At 34.4% G+C, this 13,853-nt stretch overlaps 1 long non-coding RNA gene across 2 annotated transcripts; it reads right to left on the bottom strand.

Annotated features, from left to right (window-relative positions):
* Window positions 1-3,611: 3,611 nt before the first annotated feature.
* LOC147544354 (uncharacterized) lies at window positions 3,612-10,295 on the bottom strand. 2 transcript variants are annotated; one of them, XR_015223111.1, is made up of 4 exons: window positions 10,138-10,295; window positions 9,976-10,024; window positions 9,130-9,196; window positions 3,612-3,878 (listed from the first exon to the last, which is right to left on the bottom strand). It is a non-coding gene; the product is annotated as an uncharacterized LOC147544354 (long non-coding RNA). The 2 variants fall into 2 exon arrangements; XR_015223112.1 differs by lacking the exon at window positions 3,612-3,878 and adding an exon at window positions 4,053-4,879.
* Window positions 10,296-13,853: the final 3,558 nt, after the last annotated feature.

The following is a 13,853-nucleotide window of genomic DNA, read 5'->3' on the forward strand; positions in this document are numbered from 1 at the left end:
GGTGATGGTAGTGTTGCTGGCGGTGGAGAGATAGATTAAAAATGTTGAACTTCGCTAGCAATGGTCAGTCGTTTGTTGGCGACGATTAATTCTGACGAGTATGGATTAGAAAAGACATGTGAAAAATAATTTCAAAACAACGGGTAAAATATGAAAGAAAATATTGGCGGTTAAGTTTGACTAACAAAATCATGATCATGGGAACAAATTGAGATGTTGGGAAATGACGGTCAAATTTTTCAATTTGTGACTATTTGGGCACAAATTAAAATTAACCCATTTTTTAATCTACTTTTATTTGTTGAGAAAGATTATGCTTATTTAATTAGTGTTAGAATTCAATGGGTTGTCAAATTTACATATTGAGAAATCCCACCTAGAAATTACCAGGGTTATTTCCCAAATAGCCGCCAACTTTATGACCAGCTTTCTGCCTAGCCTCCTACTTTATCAAAATTATCCAGGTGGGCCTCTTTTTGAGTTATCGTTATAACACCGTTAACTAGTCATCACCTCTCTCTCCTCCACCTCATCAGCTTTCTCTGCCACCTCATCTTCTAGCCACCTCATCGTCTTCACCGGCCAAGGTCAAGGTCGCGGCCAGAAAATTGTCCGGTCGGCGACCTTGGCCAGTGAAGACGATGAGGTGGCGAGAAGATAAGGTGGCAGAGAGAGGTGATGAGGTGGAGAAGAGAGAGGTGATCACTAGTTAACGATATTATAACGGTAACTCAAAAAGGGAGCCATCTGAGTATTTTTGATAAAGTAGGGGGCTAGGCATGAAACTGGTCATAAAGTTGGGAGCTATTTGAGAAGTAACCCAAAATACAATGATAAAATATCTAAAAGTTCAAAGATCTTCCCTTCTTTATTAACGGATATTAGTTGGGCGGTAGACTTTCTATAGGTCATCCATAATCAGACATTTGCTTGCATAAAATATTGATGATGTCTTTGGAGTTAAAGATATTTTTCATTTTTCATTACTTTAACATTTTGTAATAAACCTCTCCGGAAATTAGGTTTATGGACAATCAAATTTGACGTTTTATACTTAATGTTGTCTTTTCCTACCTTCACCATTCGCCAATGAATTTTCCCACGCGCTTTTATATCGTGGATTTAAGTATTGCTGGTTTGTTTTGTAGATTTGGGTCTGGAATCTAAAATGATTGTATGTCTAATTTTAGTTGCTTTGCATACGTTTAGATTAATCTTAGGATTTCAGAACAAGTATTTTTTTTTATCTCATGCGTACTTTTTCAATTTTCAAAACAAGTCGAAATTTGGGAAGAAGACTTCTTTTGTTGATCGATATGGACTCAAGAGTCATTATATACATGACATGGATACATTATAAATTAGATAAGCTCAATAACTACCATCTCAAAGGCATCTTGGTCCCACAGAGCCATTTAAATATCCCTAAAGCCATTCTATGGAGATGGAAGTCCATTCAAACTCAATAAGGTATAGATTCCACTTTTAGGAAATCGAACTTAGGACCTCCGATATGCTAAGTAAGTGCCCAATCACTATACTAATGGTGGTGGACTTTGTGAAGAAGACTTGTGTTAAGGTCTAATTTTTTTTCTTTTTTGTTGAAAGGTGTTAAGGTCTAAATTGAATGGAGAAATAAATTCACACGTGCAAGTACTCAACTTTAAAAGTAAATTATACATTTATTTATTTTATATTTTACATTCAGATTTAACAAAGAGGTTTTAACTAAATAGGTCAAAAGAATATTGAAAATAAGTAAAAAGAAAAAGCACAAAACGTTTCATAATTATTACTCAGGTAAAAAACATATAAAGACTAAAATACGATTTTGTCATTTTGTGTAACTAATTGTATTAATTTTTTTTTTCTTCATTAAACTATCCATATAACTTTATCTTGGAATATCGGATTTCTATGAGGGAACTAATTTGTTTTTAGCCCCAAAGGGTAGTTCTAAAAAAAGTTGAAATTTGTTTTGCCCTTGAGGGCCAAATCGAACTGTTAGCCAAAACGATAAATTGGTCACATGGCCAAAACAAAATTAATCCATCTTGTGTTTTTATTCTTTGGTTGTTTATTTTCTTGAATCAGGTTCAACTTCTTGTAATCACCTACTATTGTGTCTTGTGATGATGATGAATCTAAATAAACCTCTGTTCTTCTTCTTTCTCTCTCTTAAAATCGAGACCCTAATTTTGATGATGATACTGATAAATCTGATGTTGACGATCAACTTGATCTTGACGATGATGTTGATGTTGGTGATTATGTGCAACCAGATCTGATACCCTAATTTATCTAATGACGATGAAGAATAAATTTTTCAGATTTGAAGAATAATCTTCGGTTTTTTCTTGCTATCAAGTTTGCAAATTCTTCAAAGCGAGTTTGCAAAATTTGCAGATGGAATTTGCTAAATTTGCAAATCGAGTTTATAAGATCTGAGTTACGAGATTACATTCTGCAGAACTTGCAAATCCAGTTTGCAATTTATATTTTGCAACCCCAGTTTGCACTTTACATTTTGCAAATCCAGTTTGTAGAAAAACAAAAAAAACTGAGTCTTTTTTTGAAAAAAAAATGGTATTGAAACAGGATCTTGTTAGAAAGCTAATGAAATATCCTTTCTCAATATATAATTTCATAAGAAAATAAAAAACATGAAGCCACCTCATCTCTTTATTTCTCCTCCACTTCACCCTATATCTCTTTCATGTCATGTCATCTCTCTCACTCTCTCTACCTCAACTCGCCGTCTGACCTAAAAGTTTCGGCGACCTTCAAACATTTAAAAGAAAATAAAATTTTCAATTTCTTCTTCTTCCTCCCATTACAAAAATTAAGGTTATTGCCGACAAAATTATACCGACGACAAGAAAAAAAAAAACATTGTCACCAATACCCTCTTCTGATGGAGAACTGATTAAATTATCAATGTGAGTATTCTACTACGTGCGAAACCTGCTTTCATAAGAACTAATACTTCATTTCAGATGAGAAATGAGTGAAATTTGCAGAAAACCAAACAAAGGGAAAGGCTAATAAAATACATTTTCTACATAGAAAATTAAATTAATGACCACCATTAGTTAAGGAGTTCATAACCTTATAAAGAGTTGATCACAAATATTTCAAGAAACATGTACGAGTTTTACCTCATAAGAGACTTATGCGAGAGATTTTGACCCGATAGTGTGATAAAACTTCTGAGCAGCCCTATTTCTTGCATTTCGTTCGGCTTGCTTCTACTTTTAAGGAAACATATTAGTTGGAAATACATAATAAAGCTTCGAACAGTATAATATTACAAAAAGAAATTTTTACGTTAACGTCATCATCATTTTCCCAGAGGTCAAGAATATTGACCCACTGAGAAGGAACAATTCTTGGAGGGACCATTTTTTTTACATTCACTTGTGTCTTCAACATCCTTTATAACATTGTTTCTTCGTAGCACATTTGTGGTGTTTCCACTTAGTGTTTAGTTCTTTACTTGAATATTCATTTAAGTTATTAAGAATATCAATGTATTCCTTGAAAAACAAATAAGTATAGTAAGTAGATAAGACAACATAAGTGGAAAAGAGATAAATTTTATTGAACCCTAATGTATTACCTTAATGTCACTAATGGATTTATTTATATTTTCTTCGTCAATTGCTTCCCAATTTGGTTTTGTTATTGGGAATCTGTGACCATTCCTCGCCAACAATCCGATGTATTCCGCCAATTTTGATGTGGTTGGTCCAACCAGCCTATTTTTTTCATCTAACTCAGTATGAAGTTTCTCCCCTTGTTTAATTTCATTCAACCTCACGTTCTTGTTCGGCCCCATTCCCTTCTTTCTTGGCGATTCAGACATGTTTCTTCAAAATCTGCATAGACAAGAAAAATATATTGCGGGTATAGAGAGTAATACAAGAAAATCATAAAGTTCTCGAATTAGAATAAAAAACCTAATCATAAAGTATTCTAATCACAATTAAACAATTGAAGTATATAGTTCACCAAACTTCATTAAACAACTAAATCATATGGTCTCAACTAAATGGAAAGAAATAAACAAAAGAGTTCTCGAATAAAAAGGAAACAAGTAAATCTTAAAGTCATCATATTACAATTAAACAACTACATCATATAGTTCTCGAATCAACATTAAACAACTAAACAAAATAGTCGTCGTCCTTTTGATCATCCTCTTCACCGTTTTCCTTATTGTCATCCTCGTTGGGTTCCTCATAGTCTTCCTCATCTTCCTCCTCATACTCTTCCTTAGGCTCGATTTCACCGCCCTCTTGATCTACATTATCTTCGTTGTCATTCATCGCAACATTGTGAACGACCTCATCGATGTCATCATCATTATCACAAACACATGCACAATCAAGAATCAACTCACTATCAAGTGGTGGGTCATCAACTGCATTTTCATTCATGTCGTAATTATCTCTTGGTCTATTCTTTACCATAACATGCCATTCAAGTTTAACTAGATTTTGAACATAAAAGACGTGTCTGACTTGAGATGCCAACACATAAGGATCTTCAATTTGGGTTGGTAACAGATGAGAGAAGTTAACAGTGTAAAACCATATTGATCAACCTTTGTTCTTATCGATGTTAACCCAGACACATTTGAATAATACAAATGGACGATCTCGTTGATATGTAATTTCAAGTATGTCAGTGACACGCTCATAATAGGTCAAGACTGCATCAACTGGATTTGAATCTTTTGCACTTGAGTAACAAGTCTGACTCGCATCAATCACCACCACACTATTCTGCGTCTTACCTCCTATCTCTTTTGCAACAATTTTGAAATTGTACCCGTTAATTGTATAACCCTTGAATCGTTCAACATGTGGAAGTGGACCTGCGGCAAGGATGTCGAGTTCTTTAGGATATGACTCTTTAGCTCCGTTCAGTTTTTTAAGATGATCCTTAAGCCACTGAACAAATTCTTCTATGTGTTTTTTGTGAATTGCACGGACAATCAATTTTTTGTGCTTTGTCGCTAAGAATTGTTTGTGAACGCTTCAAATGGAATAAGGCTCTTATCATCTTCATCACCTTAGACATTATAATTCGTGCGCATCTTTATCATTTGACAAGATATAATCAGGGACAGATGCAGGATTTCGACTCAGGCGGTGCGAATTTATATACTATTTTTTTTCGCAAACACAGTAATTAACGAAATTTTTATATTCACTAATTATTATATTAATTTTATCTCTATATTTTTGGAAGTTTTTTTTAATATGGACTACGATCTACGTGATCTACGTTAGTCATTACATGGCATTGATACATCAATATGTGATAAGCACGATAACCGCCTACGTTAAACTACGAATGAAAGAGGCTAAAGCCCAAGAACATAATAAAGATGCCTAAAGTCTGAAAACATTATATTTATACCTTTCATAACCCAAATTCAATAACCACGGATTCCACCTCTTTTGGGAATCGAACCTGGGACCTCGAGGATTTTAGAATTTATGTCAAAACTATCAACCACTTGGGCAACCAAGTGTTGATAAAATAAATCAATACAAGCAAATTTCGTTGATATTCAAATAGAAAGAACTTAAAGAAACCATTAACAGTTTGATCATTGGTAATTTGGGACGAAGAAAATAATAACTACAACATACTTTGATGGAACCTAACCGAAGAGGTAAAACTTGACTTGGCAAAAAATGTGGTCAAAAAAGAATTTAGCTTAGAAACAGGGAGCATAATATGGGACTAAATGTCAAAAAACACAATACAAAAGGCCAATGTGGAATTAATCAAAAATAAAAATAAATAGGTAGAACTGAGGGAGAAGCGAATTGGTCCCGGGAAGTGTTACATGTTAGGCCATCCATAGAACCATCTAGGCTGCCTTTAATCTATTGTTAGATTTCTCCCTTGTCTGTAACAATATGGTTGCTTGAGGTTTCAAACTACAATTAGTACCAATTAAATTTATTGGGGGAAGGGAGGGGGTGCGCCCTCGCACCCCCCTCTATCCGTCCCTGGATATAATAGTGAACCCGATTAAACTGAGCTACATCAAGTATAAATGAGACACCCCTTCCTATCCGGGTGTTGTCTATGTACCGGAGTGGCCTACTTGAGCATGACTCAACGTTTTCCGCATACCTTGTCACAAATGAGACATACTCGTTCGCAATATATACCTCGGCAATACAACCCTCTTGTTGAGCTATATTACAGACGCATTTCTTTAGAGTACACAAAAATCTAGTAACACAAGAATAAACTGTCATTAAATGCCAACAACCCTTTGTTGGAGTGGTAAGAGGTTTAGTCTTCCAAGCTAAAGGTCAATGGTTCGAGGTACGCTGACAATATTAAAAAAAAAAATTGTCATTAAACGAGTAGATAAGAATTATAAACATAATATTTTTTAAAAAATACAAATTATATACCTTTCAATGGGATAAATCCATCGACATTGGACGGGACCACCAATTCGTGCCTCCATGGTTAAATGATGAATCATTATGTCAAAGAAGCTAGGCAGAAACACCTTCTCTAACTTGCACAAGATAATTGGGATTTTATCCTCTAGTCATTGGTAATCTTCAACACGACCTACTTTTGAGCACAACTCACGAAAGAATATGCTAAACTCTATTAGTGTAGAGCAAACTTTCTTCGGGAAAGTCGTTTGAATTGCTAAAGATAACAATTGTTGTATGCTCACATGTGAATGATGACTCTTCAAACCACATATCTTTTAATCCTTGACATTAATACGACGAGCAAAATTCGAAGAGTAACCATCTGAAGTCTTGAGGTTGTTCAACACGTTGAAAAACAACTCTTTACGTGACTTGACCGTAGTATAACATGCAGCTGGAATATAAAGTTTACCATTCGCATTTTCTTTTGAGTGAAGCTCAAATCTGATTCCCATTTTCACGAGGTCTAATCTTGCCTTCATATTATCTTTTGTTCTTCCTCAATATCCATAAGAGTACCTAGAATATTGTCACAAATGTTCTTTTCAATATGTATAACATCTAAATTGTGTTTTAGCATATTATGTTCCCAGTACGTTAATTCATAGAAGATACTAAGTTTCTTCCTATGATCCGACATATTATTTATCTGTTTCGTAATTCTTCTTCTTTTTTTACAAACATCATCTCTCGAGATCTCCTCAAATTTTTTTACTAAATACATGTGGCAAGTCTTTTAACTTTTGCAAGATATCAGTGCCAAATAAAGGGTTTGGAGGTGGTTTTCGTTTAGTAGTTCCTTCAAATTAATTATTTTTCTTATGTATCCTATGATTCAAAGGTAAAAATCGGCTGAGACCGATATAACATGTCTTTCGCCAATTAGTCAAATATGTATGACATGTTTGCTCAAGAAATGTTGAGCAAGATATTTTACCTTTAGTACTCCAACCTGATAACATGACAAGTCCTGGATAATCACTTATGGTCCATAACAAATTCGCACGTAATATGAATATTTCATTTTTAAAAGCATCATCAGTGGCTATCCCTTCTTCTCACAATTCTTTGAGTTAATTTATCAAAGGTCTCATATACACGTCTATGTTATTTTCCATACTATGAGGTTTGGTATAAGCAAAGAGAGTATCATGTAAAGTTGTTTCATGCACAACCACGGTGGTAAATTGTAAGGAATAAGGACCACTAGCCATTTGCTGTGCGAAATGCTCATTGTTCTGAAGGGATTGAAACCATCACTTGTCAAACCCAATCTCACTTTTCTCGAGTCTGTAGCAAATGTTGGATTCTTAACATCGAAATCTTTCCAAGCTTCAGAATATGCAGGATGCCTTAACACCCCATCTTTGTTGCAAACTTCATCATGCCATCTTATATCTGTTGCACTCTTCGATGACATTTAGAGTCGTTGTAATCTTGGTTTCAAGGAAAGTGACGAAGAATCTTTGCATGTGTCTTTTTGTTCTCATCCTTATATCAAGACTCGCCACATCTCGTACTCTTTTCTATCCTAGAAATTTCTTTGTAATACAACATCCAATCATTCAGACATGCGTCAATTTTAACATAGTTCAATCCCAAATCTAAAATCAACTTTTTGCACTGGGTAAAATTCTCAGGCAAAGTACACCCGTCAGGTAGAGTACCTCTTGGTTACTGGAGCAATAACTTGAATGACTTGTCACTCCACCCTCCAATTCATTTATAGTTTCATCATTTCATTAAAAAAGATAACATAGTCATCTTATCACTACCAGGGTATAACTATTTCTTCATTTGCTCTAACAATCTACCAAACTTGTTTTCTGAAGACTTGTTGTTTTTTACCCCCATCGGTTGCACTATTGGTATCTCCGCCAATGTCATAAACTCCACAAATGTCTCGCAATATATCTTCTAGGTCTTCATCATTGTCAGCATCTACTAAGACTTGTTCATTTGTAACCTCGACTGATGTGTACATACGACCAGTTGTAGGTCTATCTTTTCCGTAAGAAACAAAGTTACTTAATTTCTCATCATCCCATTCAAAAACAAATGTCCCTCAACTGTTTCTCTATTGGCATACTTAGTATTTAAACATTTAATACATGGACATTTTATTTTATAGTAACTACGCCGTGACTATATGCATAATCCAAAAAAGAAATGACACCATCTTCGTATTTTTTGGCATTCTATCGGAGTTCAGCCAAGACTTATCCATGAAAAGATAACTCCATTAATAAAGCACCATGTTAGTATGAAATTACTTAGTTAAAAGATAAAGCATATGTTATTACTACGACTTCCTAGTCATACAACTATACCAGAGTTATATGTAGAAAATCAACATATAAGATAAACTACAGTTTGCATCCTATTAACAATATATTCAAACTCAAGCAAAAGAAGTAAGGTTTTTCATATATGTTTTTGATAAAAAGGTACTTTTGAACTAAGACATGTATTTCTAACATTAAGTTGTTGTCTAGTTATGTACATTGTTTTTACATATCAAGAATCATGAAGTTATTAGATATCTCAAAAAACAACATGAAGAGATGATAATAGTAGTGGCAGCAACGTTCGAACTTGCGGTATTCATGGTTCTTTAGCTTTTAAGGAAATGGAGATTGAAGTTTACCTGTAGGATAAGAAGCCCTAAATAGAGTGATAAGGATGGAAGCTATCTTGAAAATGAGTAACTGTACCTGCATAAAGAAGGTATTAATACGGAAGATGATGAAAATGAAGTTGAAAAGAAGGAAGACTTAGATGATTTCAATTTGCCGATTATACAAACCCTTGAAAGTATGTCTTTAAACTTCGGGGACCATTGTTCATGTATAAAAAAAAGACTAGCTATGCGACTCAACTACACCACAACGAGCTAGGGTAAAAGACTAATTAAGCTAAAGTTTCGTCTGATTAAACCAAATCTTTTGAATTATCCCTTCTTATAAAAATAACGAGTAATTTAATAGAGGATAGTAACCGGGGCGTTGTACAGATAGGGAGTAAAAGTTTCCTACAAGATTGTGTCGGGCTACTTCGATTCTCTCTGTATTGTTGTAAAGAAACCGATTTCCAGCAACTTGAACAATATGCTATAGGCTAGGTTTTAATAACAAACTATATATGTTTGCTAGCTCAAAGGTTATATTAAGATCAATTTAACTATGAAAATTCAACTGATATCTAACCTCATCTACTATTAAATGCGAAAGTCGTATACAAGCATACCCACATAGCCAAATTTGAAAATTCAACCTTACAACATCAATTTAATTAATAATCAAACTCAAAACGAACTAAGCTGAAAACTAAATCTACCAAATTGTAATCAAATAAAAAGTAAAAATGAAAACTATAAATTGGTTAAGATAACATGAAAGAATTCTTGAATTTAAAGAAACCCTAAAAAAATCCGGAAACCCCTTTTCATACTAAGCAAGTTATTCGATAATTATCTAAGAAGATGATGACTTACCTAAGAAGAACAATCCGAAGTTGAAGATATTCCCACGATATAAATGGACCTGATAATAAAATCAGAGAAGAAGAAGCTCTTAGGGGCTAAGAGAAACTGTAAAGGATTTCATCTAGAGAGAGAGATAGAGAGGGAGAGAAATAGAGAGACAAGAGAACTTACCAATGAAGTATTTCTTCTAGGACTTACTCAACCAAGAGTCCAAGAGAGTTAGCAAATATTCGTCTTGATGAGCATGTCGGAGAGAGGGAAAGAAGAGTAAAACTACCAACACAGAAAAAGAGAAAGATTTTCTTTAGGGCTTTTTGAGTGTAAGGCCAGACACAGTGGGACCTCTACCGACGAGAACCCTCGGGTTTTTTTTGTTTCCCAAAAAAATTTACAAAGTATTTTGTGGAAGCGCGAAAATTTTCTGCCAACACAAAAATATCCCCGCCAAATTATCACCGACAGAGTGCATCATAACGCCGGCCACTAACTACTCTGACGGAAAAGAGCACCGTCGACAACACGGTCAGGAAAAGGAAAACACGGATGTGTACAGAGGTGACCTATGCCGACGGTTCTATGAAAAACTGTCGGCATTGGTCAACTACTACATACGAAACGGCAAAATTCGTCGGCTATATGCATTAGTGTCGATGGAATTTCAAAATTTTGTCAGGAAATGGCCTGGGCAATAACATTAATTTTTGTACTGTCCTTCTTCTTCTTCTTGTACTTCTTCTTCTTCTCTTTCTTCTTCTTCTCTTTCTACTTCTTCTTCATCTCCTTCTTCTTCTCCTTCTCCTTCTTCTTCTTCTTTTTCTTTTTCTTCTTCGTCTTCTTCTTCTTCTTCTTCTTCTTCTCCTTATTCTCCTCCTTCTTCTTCTGCTTCTTCTTCTGCTTCTTCTCCTTCTTCTTTGCTTTCTTCTTCTTGTTCTTCTTCTTTTGCATCTACTTCTTCATTTCCTCTTCCTTCTTCTTCTTCTTCTTCTTCTTCTTCTTCTTCTTCTTCTTCTTCTTCTCCTTCTTCTTCTTCTTCTTCTTCTTCTTCTTCTGGAGAAGAAAGTTCAGAAAAAGAAGAGAACAGAAGAAGAAGAGAAAGTTGTGTTTGAAGGTCGCCGCAAATTTGTGTTTGAAGGTCGCCGGACAGTAAAAGTAGAGAGAGAAAGTTGAGAAAAAGAAGAGAAAAGAGAAAAAGAAGAAGAAGAAGAAGAAATTTGTGTTTGAAGGTCGCCGCAAATTTTAGGTCGGGAGGCGACCTTCTGCTGGAGAAGAAAAGTGAGCTAGAGAGATGAGAGGTAGGATGAAGTGGAGGAGAAATAAAGAGACGAGGTGGCTTTATGTTTTTAATTTTTTGGAACTAATTTCGTTTCGGCCCCAAGGGTAGTTCCTGAAAAAGTTGAAATTTTTTTCCCTTTGGGGGCAAAATCGAACTGTCTGACACTAATGGGGCCAAAACAGTGAGTTGGTCACAAATTGGGGTCCAAAATAGAATTAACAAAAGATCCATTGCAACAAACAAGAAGAATTTGAGATTTAAGATAATAAAAATTGAGGATTTTCAAGTCAAAGATGATAAAATCGAGTCCTAATAGAATATATTTGATCTTCTATCTTCGATTCCTTTTCTTTTTTTTTTATTCGTTAATGATTCAGTTATAAAGTTTACTTCGAAGTGTGATCATAGATTCATTGATTCTGGTTTCATTTCGTTGTTGAAATCATACACGACTCAAGAAGGAGAGGAAAAAGATTGTAGAGAAGAAGAAGAAGTAGAAGATTCACAGAAGAAGAAGTAGAAAAAGAAGAAGAAACCCTAAGAAGGTGAAAGAAAAACCCAAAATATTTGTGGACCATTTAGAGAGGATGATTTTTAGTGGGTTAAGGTTATTTTGGGAGTGAGAAAAAAAGGCTCGAATAGTAATTATCAATATTGTTTTTAAATTTATTATTACACATGATATTTTAGTAATTTCTACATCATAGAAAAAGATCTAGGCTTTTTTGGTTATTATGATTAACTTTTTGATTTAAATAAACCGTTTTCTATTTAACAAAAAAAAACAGAACCTTAGTGGATTAGTCAGAGATTTTTGCCATATAACAACTTTAGAATGTACTATAGTGAATATACTTGGGGTGGAAGACAGGAAAATTCATTTGTTCAAAACTTCCTTTACATCAAACAACTTGTTTGAAATAATGGAAAATTTGATCAGAACTTCCTATAAATCTTTTGTTTTGGTGAAAAATGATCACTCAATTATGTATAATCTTCAACTCCCTATGTATTTTCATAACTTCCAACAACTTGCAAGAGGTTTACAACAACTTGCAAGAGATTTACAACATTTTGCAATAGCTTTACAACAGCTTGCAAGATCTTTGCAACAATTTCCAAGTGCTTTGCAACAACTTGCCAGATCTTTGCAACGGAAGAGGGCTTGCAAAAAGAATTAGGTTTTGCACTAAACAAAATGCAAATATTTGATTTTTTTACCAAACAAATACAAGATTAAGATTTCTAACCAAACAAAATATAACTTTTCTTTTAAATTTAGACAAATTTAAAATTGAGTCGTCGGCCTAATCTCTAGTAATCAGAACTGAACATCTCCTTTAAATAAGACACAAAATACATAAATGAATAAAGAAGGGTGATTAGTAAAATACCTAATCCCCGTTAAGGATTTATCACATAACCTAATATGCCTACCGGTTTCTTAACATCAAGATTAGCTACAACTTATCTTACGCTAGCGAGTGGTTCAATAGAGATTACATGTGACATGACCTAAAAATATTCATCTTTCACTTCATAAATCAGTGTCGATTCGATGACACACGAATTAGGACCTTCTGGAGAGACTCGAATTTTATCCATATAAAATGTAGGGTTAATACTGTTTGCCTCTAATTTCAGACCAACTAGTCGTTCAGACGCCTAATTGTATCCGGCAGTTTGTTTTGGCCCCCAACTCTTGTCCAGTATACTATTTTGTCCTTGTGGCATTTCTTTAGTTTATTTTTCTTTTTTTCATACTTTTTTCTTTCTGTTTTTTTTCTCTTTATCATGCCCATGGAAGGGTTATTGATCAGCAAGTTTTGTCAAATGCCCAAGACTATATTTTAGTTCCTACATATTCACCTTTTTAGTTCTCTTCCAATATAACATATATTTTAGTTCCTACCTCCAAGAGTTTCATTGATAATTAATGGTTGATAATAAAAATAATATATAAAATCAAGCAACAACCACTAGTTATCAACAAATCCACAAAGTATAGGATTTGATCATCAATTATTATACCTGGTTCATCAAATAGAACCAACTTCACCAAATCGTCACTCGGTAAGGGATGATGAATCTACTGAAGATGATTTAGATAATCCTCCTACTAGGGGTGTTCAGGGAAGAAGGAACTAAACAAATCACGACTCTCGGAGGTGGGAAGCGGATTGAAGATTCATATCCTCGAATTCGGAGTGTTTGGTCAACTGAAAGAATTCCTCGACTGGCTAACTGCGTTTGATAATATTCTAGAGTTGAAGGAGGTACATCATGATAAACAGGTTTTCCTGTGGCTATTAGACATTGTGATAGGGTTGTAGCATAGTAGCAGCAACACAAGTTGACACAAATCCAGAAAAGGGAAATCAAGAGTAACTTCATAAGAGGTAATGAAGAAATATATGGTTGCAACTTTTCTCCCACATAACTACACCAAGTTAGATACACTTTGCTAAAAAGACCTACAAAAGGTAAAGCTACGCCTTGAACAAGGTACAAACTCAACAATGGAAAGTCCAAAACTCGAGTTCATTCAATATTCAATCATTTAACTACAAGGGCAATCTGACAGTCTTAAGCGTCAAAGAGGTTTTCAAGTTCC

The sequence above is a fragment of the Eschscholzia californica genome, unplaced genomic scaffold, assembly GCF_041429995.1.
Source record: "Eschscholzia californica isolate CP2 unplaced genomic scaffold, dmEscCali1.0.p SCAF_4, whole genome shotgun sequence".
NCBI classification, from domain to species: domain Eukaryota; kingdom Viridiplantae; phylum Streptophyta; class Magnoliopsida; order Ranunculales; family Papaveraceae; genus Eschscholzia; species Eschscholzia californica.